Below are 10,765 nucleotides of genomic sequence, written 5' to 3' on the forward strand. Positions count from 1 at the left end.
TGTTTTGCAAGCAGCTGCTAGTTTTGTCACAGCCAGAAGGCCAATATGGGCTGGGGAGGGAGCGTTGCACTGGCAAGCAGGCGGTTCTGAAGTTATAGTGGTGACTGTCCCATGGATGTGCCCCGGCACTGGGGATAACTAACTTAATTTCTTTGTCTCTTTTGTCACATTAAAATGAGGCTAAGGAAACTCTGTTACGTATTTCTTGGAAGGGAATTGAGAGTTAGTTAATTAATGATTTAAAATATATTTAATTTTGCTATGCAGCTTATTATCTTTTGTTTAAGTTAATGCAAAGCAGTCATGGATGGCCTAAGCTGCATAAAAACAGCCTGTAGTTCTCTGTCAATACCAGCAGTAACAGATGGTCTACTTCACAGGGTTGACCATGAGTTCAACATGAGCTGAAATTTGGAACCACAGAATAACTGGGTTTGGTGAATCAAACGAGGTCACAACTTAAATACAACTTTTTTATAAAGAAAGGGGTCAAGTTTCATTCTTCCCCACCAGTTTCCACCAGTGTTGTCCCAATGACAGTATGAACTGTGCTGTCTTGAGCTCTGTCACAGCGTCAAGGTGTCAGCTGAGATATCAGGTGTCACCTGAGATCACTCAGGTGGCTGACGCAATATGCACAAGACACAGTTACAACTGCCTTTTTCTCAAAGGAGTGGAAGTCTGACTCTTTCTCTTCTAGCCACCTACTGATTTTCGCAAAACCTCTAGAAGTATAATAACCTCAAGGCCTGAGGCCATGACTCAAATCTGGTGGAATTTAGCAAAAGTTTAAAAGTTGTTGGGAGGGGCTAACAAAAGGACAGATGTGCTAATAGAAGGCCTGATTATCCTAAGTCCCATTTCCATAGGAAGTTTAGGTTACAGTGGTCCGGTACTTAGGGTGCTTCCATCTAGACTACCTGGTGCTGTATCCACTTGGTTCTTGTATGCCAGGGAAATAAGGACTGGGACTGGAGCTGGAACATGATGGACTGATGGGAATAAACAGCAAGTCAGACTCGGTGATTGCTTGATTAGAATAGATCACTTTCTGATAACCACCATCACACCAACAAAGTAACATGCTTAGCTGGGTTTGTTTTTCTACTGTTACTTATGATTCAGAGGCAACAGTCTGGCCCTTTCACTCTGGTAACTAACAAGAGTACCAGTGAGTCAACAGTGGTTGATGGTACAGTGCCATTCAGTTGCAATGTAAGATGGATCATGTCTCTCAGGGCTGGGAGACAGAACAATAGGTCATTGTGTAAACTGGAACTTATTGTCAGGATTCATTGCCTTGCCTGAATAACAAAAGCTGACCCCCTGAATTATCTGCCACCCTAGGTATAGCCGCTGTTTGGGGGTAATGCATTTAGAGCCATGCATCTCTCTTCAGTGACAGTCAACATGAAGTCTAAATGCCACTTCAGTTACTGTAATAGTGTTTAAGAGAGAAACATTATTGTAGTACCTGAAGTGGTGTAGTGCCTTTGTGATGGTCTTCATTCCAGGTGAGTTTCACCTATTAAAGTCTTTGAGGTGAAGTGTGGTTTTATGGATATTAAATCATTCACTGCACTATGTCTTCTACTTAATGTTGAAATTATACATTAGTTTAGGTTTTTGGTGTGTCAGTTTCAGAAAGGGTTCAAAAGAATCTCCAACTACTTTTTCATCTAGGGTGCAGTAATAATCATGCTTTTCTTCTGGCACTCTCCTAGCACAAAGTACAAAATCATATTAGAGGACAAAGTTATATTACTATTCATGTATTGACTGGAATTCACTAACTGGACAAAATGCCTGGAGGCATATTTGTGGAAGTGGCTCAGAATTGCTTTTTAACTCAGTATGATTATTAACTCAAACAGTGAAAAATGAAATACTGCTGGACTTGGTATTGCTGACATGGAGGATATGACTGAAAGCAGAACATCAAATGAAGAATTCAGGAAGCAGTTTGGAACATGCTGTGGTGGCACTATGTTTAAAACTAACAAAAAGGAAAAAAGTGAGTGTGTCTAGCTTTATGAAGTGAAGCTTGGCTGGCAGTAGGTGAGGGCTGTATGGGTTATAGAGAAACGGTACAGGACATGGATGAAAATTAGGAAGGGAAGAGATGACAAAACTGGCCTTTTTTTCTAGTTTTGAGTTTTAATTAGTACATTACTGAAAACAGGATACTTGAAAAATGCACTAATATGAAGGAGTAAACAGGTTCATAAAGGGATAGGCAATTAGAACTATTCAACATTTAAGGTTTCACAGAAGGGAAGAAAAAACAAAATCAATTCAAATTTTAAAAGTTAAGGACCTTAAAGTAGCATATAAACAGAAATAGAATATAAATAGTCTTTTTCAGTCAAGGATCTCAGAGGGGCCACATTCAAAACATCAGTAGGCCACTGAGATATGCAAATTGACAATAAGCGATTATTTTGGCAGGAGAAGCCTAATAATAATTTCCCCCACTGTTGGCATGATTCACTTGTGGAACAAGTCTGTCCCTTACAGATAGTAAGTTGTCATCCAAAGCTGTGTCATAGGGTCACACAAAAAGGGTTGAATTCAGATTTTACCAACCTTAATTTTGCTATTTGTCTGACCCTTTCTTCACTTGCAACCCTAAGCTGCAATTTTCTGGAATTTTTTATATGTCATGTCGGAGATTTATTTTTAAGAAAGAAAACTGAACATCAAATATTCTGTCATTCATGATTTATTGACCTTTGTATGGGCTGTCACTGATAGTGAACATTGTATATTAAAATCTTCTCTACAGCTCCCTTCCCTTCAAATTAATAAGATAATGGCTAGCCACAATCAGTTGTCATTCTCTTTTTTTCATCAGCATTAAATCAGTCTGAGGCTATTGAGTTTCATGGCCACTTGCTTTCAGCAGAAGACTGGTGATACTCAGGAATCTGGGTTTCATTCTGGAGTTGGGAAAGGATTTGTTTTTATCGTTCTGATCTTTCAACCTATTTCTTCCATATTTGTTCCCTTCTGCTCTATCCTACCCTATTCCTCCATATCTGCTCCCTTCTGCTGTATCACGCCTTGTTCCTACTCTAATCTCTTTTTTCCCCCCTCCCTGCATTGTTCCTATTTGCTTTCTCAGACAGTCCTTGTCTCCCCTTTTGTAATCTCTCTTTGAGATCCCAGTACCTCCCTTTCCTCGCATGCAGGGAATCTCCTTGCCTAGCAAAGCCTAGTTCTACCATGAAAGTTTTGTCTTACCCTTTTCGCTACTTGTATGGCTTCCCAATCTCACCACCCTTTTCCTGCACTTCAATATAAATCAGTCTTGCATTTTCTTTCTCCCTTGCTGCTGATCCCTCTTTCTCTCCCCAGGTACCTGTACCTCAAAGTATCTTGTCTTACTGCTTTGTTCACTTTTCATTTATGAAATTCCAGCCTAGGCTTCCAGAGCAGGCTGGCCCTTGTACCAGCCTTGCCTGGCAGATTGTCCTAACCTTTTCCTCTCATTATGTCCACCTTTTGACTTGCATTGGATTGATTTTTGTCCTCTCCACACTAAGTGAAGAAAACTTCCTTTGTGTGTTTAAGGGTGTTAGTATGGTTTGAGGCCAATAAGCACATAGGAGATTTTTTGCTTTTGTTTCCAGTCATAAACCCAGTCCAGTTGCTCTTAGGACAGGCATTTCAGGGGAGACCTTTGGAAGAACCTGTAACCTTCTATTGAGCTGTGAACAGTAGGTCAGTGTGAGTGGTAAGGAGGGGATGAAACACATTCAACCAATCTGTTGAGGTGGCATTTGCAATAGTGACAGAGGGGAGAGTGCAGAATCTCTGCAAGTTTTGGGGGATTCACGTTTTAGTCAGCATTAGAACTTGAGGAAAGCTCATACTTACTCAAGGAGAATAATAGGTACAGACAGGGTTGCCCTGTAATTTTGGGGACAGCATGACATTGGCCTAAAATTTGGGTCTGAGCAACTCAGTTCCACAGGATGTGTCAGCAGCTCTTTATGGTGTGGGGGTGTGATGGGGTTCAGTTAATATCCATATGTGCTTTTGTGTCTGTCTGCTCTGTTATCTTAAAGCTCTTTTTTTGCCACCCTTTGGAATAACCTGGACCCCTGTTTTCAGCCAGTTTTTTAATAACTATGATTACCCTTCCTTGGCTTCACTCTCCTTCTGTACTTATTTTTATAGTAGGGAGTTTCTCCATTCCTGAATTTCCATCTCAATCCTTGAAGAAGTTTTCATAATCGCACAGGGATTTCATTTATTTTCTTATTCTTTGTCCTAAAGCTAGCCAGACTTCAGGGAGGGTAAACATCAAGCTTGTCATAGATAATGCTGGTGCTGTAACTGTAAGAGCAGAAAACTACGAAGCCACCTTTGGTGCATAGCAGCTGATCATGGACCAAACATACAAACTTTTTGATCTTGTGGTTTTCTTTTTTTTTTCTTTTTTTTTTTCCCCACACCAGCATAATTTTAGAAAGCTGTTTTAAAGGCTTCCTCAGAGACCTTTGAAATGACAAGCCTTCTCCTTCTTTTCTCCTGTGTTTGAATCATGATGGCTCACGCTGTTACGTAAGTTTGCTGTTTCAGTCTTCCATTTGTGATTGTGGAGGCTGCATTGTTTCAGAGACCATGGGACCAAGTAGGTGAAGCTGGAGGAGGATAGCCTAATGGGTCTAGCAGAGTGACAGCATTTATACTACCTTGTGCAGTTCTAATTAAAACTGTGCCCCTGAAACATGACAAAGCAGTGAAAAAAAATCTAATTGGAAAGGTTAAGGAGAATACTGTAAGATATGCTCTTATTCACCAAAATAAGATCTTCTTGTCTTCTGTGAGACTGGAAAGGCTTCAAAAAAAAGGGAAAAGTAGCCCTGCACAGCCCTGCTGTGTCATAGGACTTTCCTGGGTTTGTAACTCCTGCAGAAATACTGAAAGTTCACTACCCCATTACTGCTATGTTGCAATGAGGTTTTGGCACTTAGAGAGTAATAGTGCCTGTGACCCTTAACCTGCACTTTGCTACGTGCTGCCTGCTTGCATTTCTGGTCTTGCTATCCCATGTCCCATAGTAAATTTAAAACTATTGTTAAAAGCTTTACTTGTTTGGAAAAAAATCGTGTTGGCCTGAAATAAAGTATGTCTGTCTATAAATTTACGTTTGCGTTGGCAAAGCCTTTCTTAAATTCATGTTTATATAAAACAAAGGTTTTACTGAAACAAAGATCCCACTAATAGTTTTTAATATTAAGACTCTAAACCATTGTACTTGAGGTCAGGATCAGGACCGGGCAATGGATCTTCTTCAAGGCTTTCACTTTTTCCTAGCTGGTCTTGTGATGTGATAACTTGCAAAGGTCTGAGGGCAGTCCATTGTTATCTTCAAGTATTGGTTACACACCAGCCTGCTAAGCTTTGAATTTTTATAGTCTATATAGTTTGCGCAGTCACCAAAATCACCCTGATGATTTTTCAGGCATGAGTTCCAACTCAGTCCACCTTTTGAGTACCCTTAGCATTTGTTGCAATTGATTAAAATTCACCCCAAAATTTACTGGCCTGTTATAGCACACAATTGCAATGATTTCTTTAATAAGTGTTACTTTAAAATGTATGTAGTAAGAAATAACATCCTTCCATAGAGTTTACACTAAATATACACATACATACGTATTGCAAATTAGACAACTTACAGTATTTTTGGACACAAAACACGCACAAAGACAACTGGAGCCTACATAGAAAATTACAGATTGATTTGAAATAGATAGGACAATTTCATAGTCGCTCTTGATCATGTTTGAAGCAGAAAGCTGTTATTGTCCCAAGTGTAATGCCTGCCTTGCCCTGCTGTTTGCTGTCTTCCTTCTGTAGAGGCTGTCCAGAAAATTCCATCTTGTTCCATAGTCCATCATTGATGCAGAGCTCTAATCTCAGAAGAAATATCATTATATATTCCTAAAATTACCTGATCAGCTCCTTGATAAAAATTTGAGTTGTTCCATCAAATTGCTACAGATTGCATATTCTACACATATATAGTGTTTTGATATCTCCATAGTTGTGAAACCTCTGGTTTCTACCCTATGCTACTTTTTACTTATCCCAGGCCCATCAGCTTATTCATAGTTGTTTTAAAATGTCTTGGCTGTAGCACTACACAAATGTGCAGTCTTTTAAAATACAACTGATACATTTCTGTATCTAACTGATTTACCTTCGCTTTTCAACACTCAAAATATTAAGTTCTATAAATAGACAAAATCATATCCATGTGCATTTTTATATTACATACACACCTTTATGAGCTGGTGATCTATTAATCATATTCACTATTAATAAAATAAGACATATCCATCATCACTGAGAGAAACAGAGTTTCTTGTGTTTGTAGATAGAGACACCTTTGATTTGGATCCAATTTTCCCAGTTACTTTTGCTTGTTCATGTTTTTCTCTTGTCTTATCTTCAGACAGGGCAATTGACCTATAAAAGTACTGTATCTATCCCTTTTCAGATATGATAATGAAATGAAATTAAAATCAAGTGAAACAAAGTCAAGCAACTTATAATTAATAATATTGATAGAGTTGGAATGGATTACTTTTCTGCCCTACCTCTGGAAACTAAAACAGAAAGGATTGTTATTATTAGTTATCTGAGTTACTCCAGCTTAAGTATCTCCCTCCATAGGATTTTCTAGTGATATTAAAGGCCTGATTACCTGCATTTTTGCTTTTTTATTTCATACAATTCATCAGCTAATATCCTCATACTATTGTTTATAAGTTCTCAATCCATTTTTATCATCCATTTATTATCTATTATTTATAACTGATAAGCTTGTTTCAGCCTAAATTAGCAGTTCTTATTTATACATAGATTTCTACTGTCTTTCCTTTCCTTTTTTAGTTGTTGTTTTGTTTTTTTTCCATTTCCTTCTCTGTAGTCAAAGAAAAAATATTGGTTTTCACATGTCACTTAAAATCATACATTATACTGTTAACTTCAGTTTTCAAGTGTTACATCTCTCTGAGTTCAATAAAATACCTGATACCTCTCTCTCTCTCACTCACATGTTTCACTGAATTTAACAATACTATCTGTGAGCTTGAACTGCTTGTTTTCATGTTAATTGTATTGCATGTTTGGCTTGTTCTGCAGTTTTAAATATTTTACCTCTTCTATCAGTTAGGTATTCTTTTGTATATGGTTCTCTTTTTCTTCCAAAACTTTTCAGAATGCATGTTGGATGAGTCTCAAAGCTGATGCTTCCTTTTCTCTTCTTGTTTTCTAATTCTGGGGTTCATGTTTGGGTCTCCTATTTATATGATGCTTCACTCTTATCCCTCTTTCTTAGGTCCGATTGCTGCAGATCATTGTTAGCAAATATTAAAGCCCTGACTCATTCCTGACTCACTATTATCCCTTTGAGCCTTTTGTTCATCTCTCAAAATTTTCTTTGCTTGTTGGAACCTCTGTGCTAATTCAACCAAAGAAATGGTTACCAATCTGATTCAGTGGTTGCTGCTGCTCATCGTAGGTTCCCATACTGCTATCCCAATGGTTATCTCTCATTTAAGCCATCACTCCATAGAGGTATCCCTGTTTAAGAGCACTGTCATTTTTGTTATTGCTTTAATCTGTCTGGGACTTCAGTTCCTTGCGATAGCAATTTGCTTTTATGTCTCTAGCCCTTCCCTTTTACTACAGTCTTGATGATTAAAAGAGCTATTGGTTTTCTCTGCATGGTTGTCTATATTGCAGAGCTGGCTTTGCAATAGCACACAGTGTGGTGAGTAACTGTTCTTTTCCAGATTCCCCAGGACAATTATTATTAGCAGTCCCTAGCCTGGATGGGTCTGTATCACTCTGTCTCTCTCCATCCTAGTGTTCCAGGTCTCCCAAAGAGCTGTAACAAACCCGTTATGACTTTGAAACTGTGCTTACAGGGCCACTGTGTGTTTCTCTCATCCTTTGTGGTCAGCCCCTGCAGGAGGATGGCAGGGATCAGCAGCCTGACTGATTCAAATGGAATATTCAACTTCTCTTTTGTATGCTCCTTCTCTAAAAAAAGCACAAACAACCCTTTAGCACTTCATTCGGTTCTTGCATTTACTCCATCAGAGTAGCTTGATTGCACTGGGCACAGCCTGCCCCTGGTATTCAAGCTTCCTTTGTTACATTGATGGATGTGCTGGTACCCGGCAGTTTGTTTCCTGGTCACCCCTTAGCTCCACCAGGATGGTGGGCCTTCTCCAGTGATCCAGTTCTAATCTGACCATGAGCCATGGGAAGGGGAGGGACAGGACTCCCAAGACTGTCACTAGGAGGGAGAGGATACAGAGCCAACTTTCCTCTTTCCTTGCACTGATCTACATGCAATACAGCAGAATGCTTGTTGGGGCATTATCCCAGCAATTCAGATTGTCCCCATGCTTCTGAAGCATTTTCTGTATATCTGGTTGTCGTGGTTTAGCCCCAGCCGGCAGCTAAGCACCACACAGCCGCTCGCTCACTCCCCCCTGGTGGGATGGGGGAGAGAATCGGAAGAGCAAAAGTAAGAAAACTCGAGGGTTGAGATAAAGACAGTTTAATAGGGAAAGCAAAAGCTGCGCACGCAAGCAAAGCAAAGCAAGGAATTCCTTCACTACTTCCCATGGGCAGGCAGGTGTTCAGCCATCTCCAGGACAGCAGGGCTCCATCACGCGTAATGGTTACTTGGGAAGACAAACGCCATCGCTCCAAATGTCCCCCCTTCCTTCTTCTTCCCCAGCTTTATATACTGAGCATGATGTCATGTGGTATGGAATACCTCTTTGGTCAGTTTGGATCAACTATCCTGGCTGTGCCCCCTCCCAGCTTCTTCTGCACCTGGCAGAGCATGGGAAGCTGAAAAGTCCTTGGCTAGTGCAGCAACAACTAAAACATCTCTGTATTATCAACACTGTTTTCAGCACAAATCCAAAACATAGCCCCATACCAGCCACTCTAAAGAAAATTAACTCAATCTCAGCTGAAACCAGGACAGTATCCACCCCTTATTCCATACCATTTACGTCATGCTCAGGTCTCACACTATCCAATACATTCTCATTACCCACCATCACCCTTCCCATCCTTTGATATAATACACACATATCATTCCCTTTAGTCTATGGACCACCCCTACAAAATATTAGTAAAATGTCCATAAATGTCCACAAAATGTCCACTGAGTTCATTTAGTCCATGACTTTGGGCTTCATCTCTTATGGTTGTTACTCAGGACAGGAGAGGTGGTGTGTTTCTTGGAGTTATTGGGCACCAAAGCCAGCTCAGGTCAGGTCACTGCTGCACTTGCACTGCTTCTTGTAAGGCTTCTCCTCCATTGGTTCAGGTGGTTCCGGCTGTAGTAATTCCTATAACATGCAACTCAAATCATGGGTTACAACAATTTAAAGGTATATCCATTACAATCTCCACCCCTGGTCCCTTTGGACCAGGATATAGGGTTTAACATTGTAATGAACTCCTCCCCTTGCTCCTAGCCTGGCTAGCAACAAGGGGTTCCTGCTATAGTAATTCCCACAACATGCAACTCAAATCCCGGGATACAACAATTTAAAGGTATTTCCATTACAATCTCCACCTCTGGTCCCTTTGGACAGACCATCAGGTTTAACATTGCAATGAAGTCCTCCCCTTGCCCCTGCTCCAGCTTGGACTTATCCACAGAATGTAGTACCTTCAGAAGTAAACTTGCTCCAACATGGCCTCATGCACAGCCACAGATGCTTCAAGGTGTACCTGCTGCAGCATGGACTTCATCCACAGCCACAGATGCTTCGAGGTGTACCTGCTGCAGCATGGACTTCATCCACAGCCACAGATGCTTCGAGGTGTACCTGCTGCAGCATGGACTTTATCCACAGCCACAGATGCTTCGAGGTGTACCTGCTGCAGCATGGACTTCATCCACAGCCACAGATGCTTCGAGGTGTACCTGCTGCAGCATGGACTTCATCCACAGCCACAGATGCTTCGAGGTGCACCTTATCCAGCGTGGACTTATCCTTGGGCCACAATCCCTTCAGAGGTATACCTGCTGTGGCACAGACATAACCATGGCCACAGACGTTTCAAGATATACCTGCTCTGGCATGGGCTAATCCATGGGCACAGACGTTTGGGGTGTCCTGCTCCCACGTGGATTCATCCACAGGTCACAGTCCCTTTGACTCGAGTTCACACCGGAGTTCCAGCCTGTCCAGTACAGCAGCACAGAAACAGCAGCGATGTCCTGGCCATCTGCCAGCCCAGGCGCAAGGCCATTGCTCTTATCAAAATGTTCCCAGGCACAGCACAGTAAGATGATCAGCAGTACAGCAGCACGGCAAGCAGTGAAAGCAAAAACAGCCACTAACAAGCCCTAGACTCTAACATACAGTAAGGCAGGTGTCTATGGCAAGCACAGAAGCCTGCCGATTAATAGCTTAACAGCAATAACAGCTATAAATTTTATCTAGCACATTCCAATCAAATCTGTCATTATCTCAAACCCTTCGAGCCCCACGTTGGGCGCCATAAAGGACTGTCGTGGTTTAGCCCCAGCCGGCAGCTAAGCACCACACAGCTGCTCGCTCACTCCCCCTGGTGGGATGGGGGAGAGAATCGGAAGAGCAAAAGTAAGAAAACTCGAGGGTTGAGATAAAGACAGTTTAATAGGGAAAGCAAAAGCTGCGCACGCAAGCAAAGCAAAGCAAGGAATTCCTTCACTACTTCCCAT

This window comes from Ciconia boyciana, chromosome 1 (genome assembly GCF_034638445.1).
Source record: "Ciconia boyciana chromosome 1, ASM3463844v1, whole genome shotgun sequence".
In the NCBI taxonomy this organism is placed as follows: Eukaryota; Metazoa; Chordata; class Aves; order Ciconiiformes; family Ciconiidae; genus Ciconia; species Ciconia boyciana.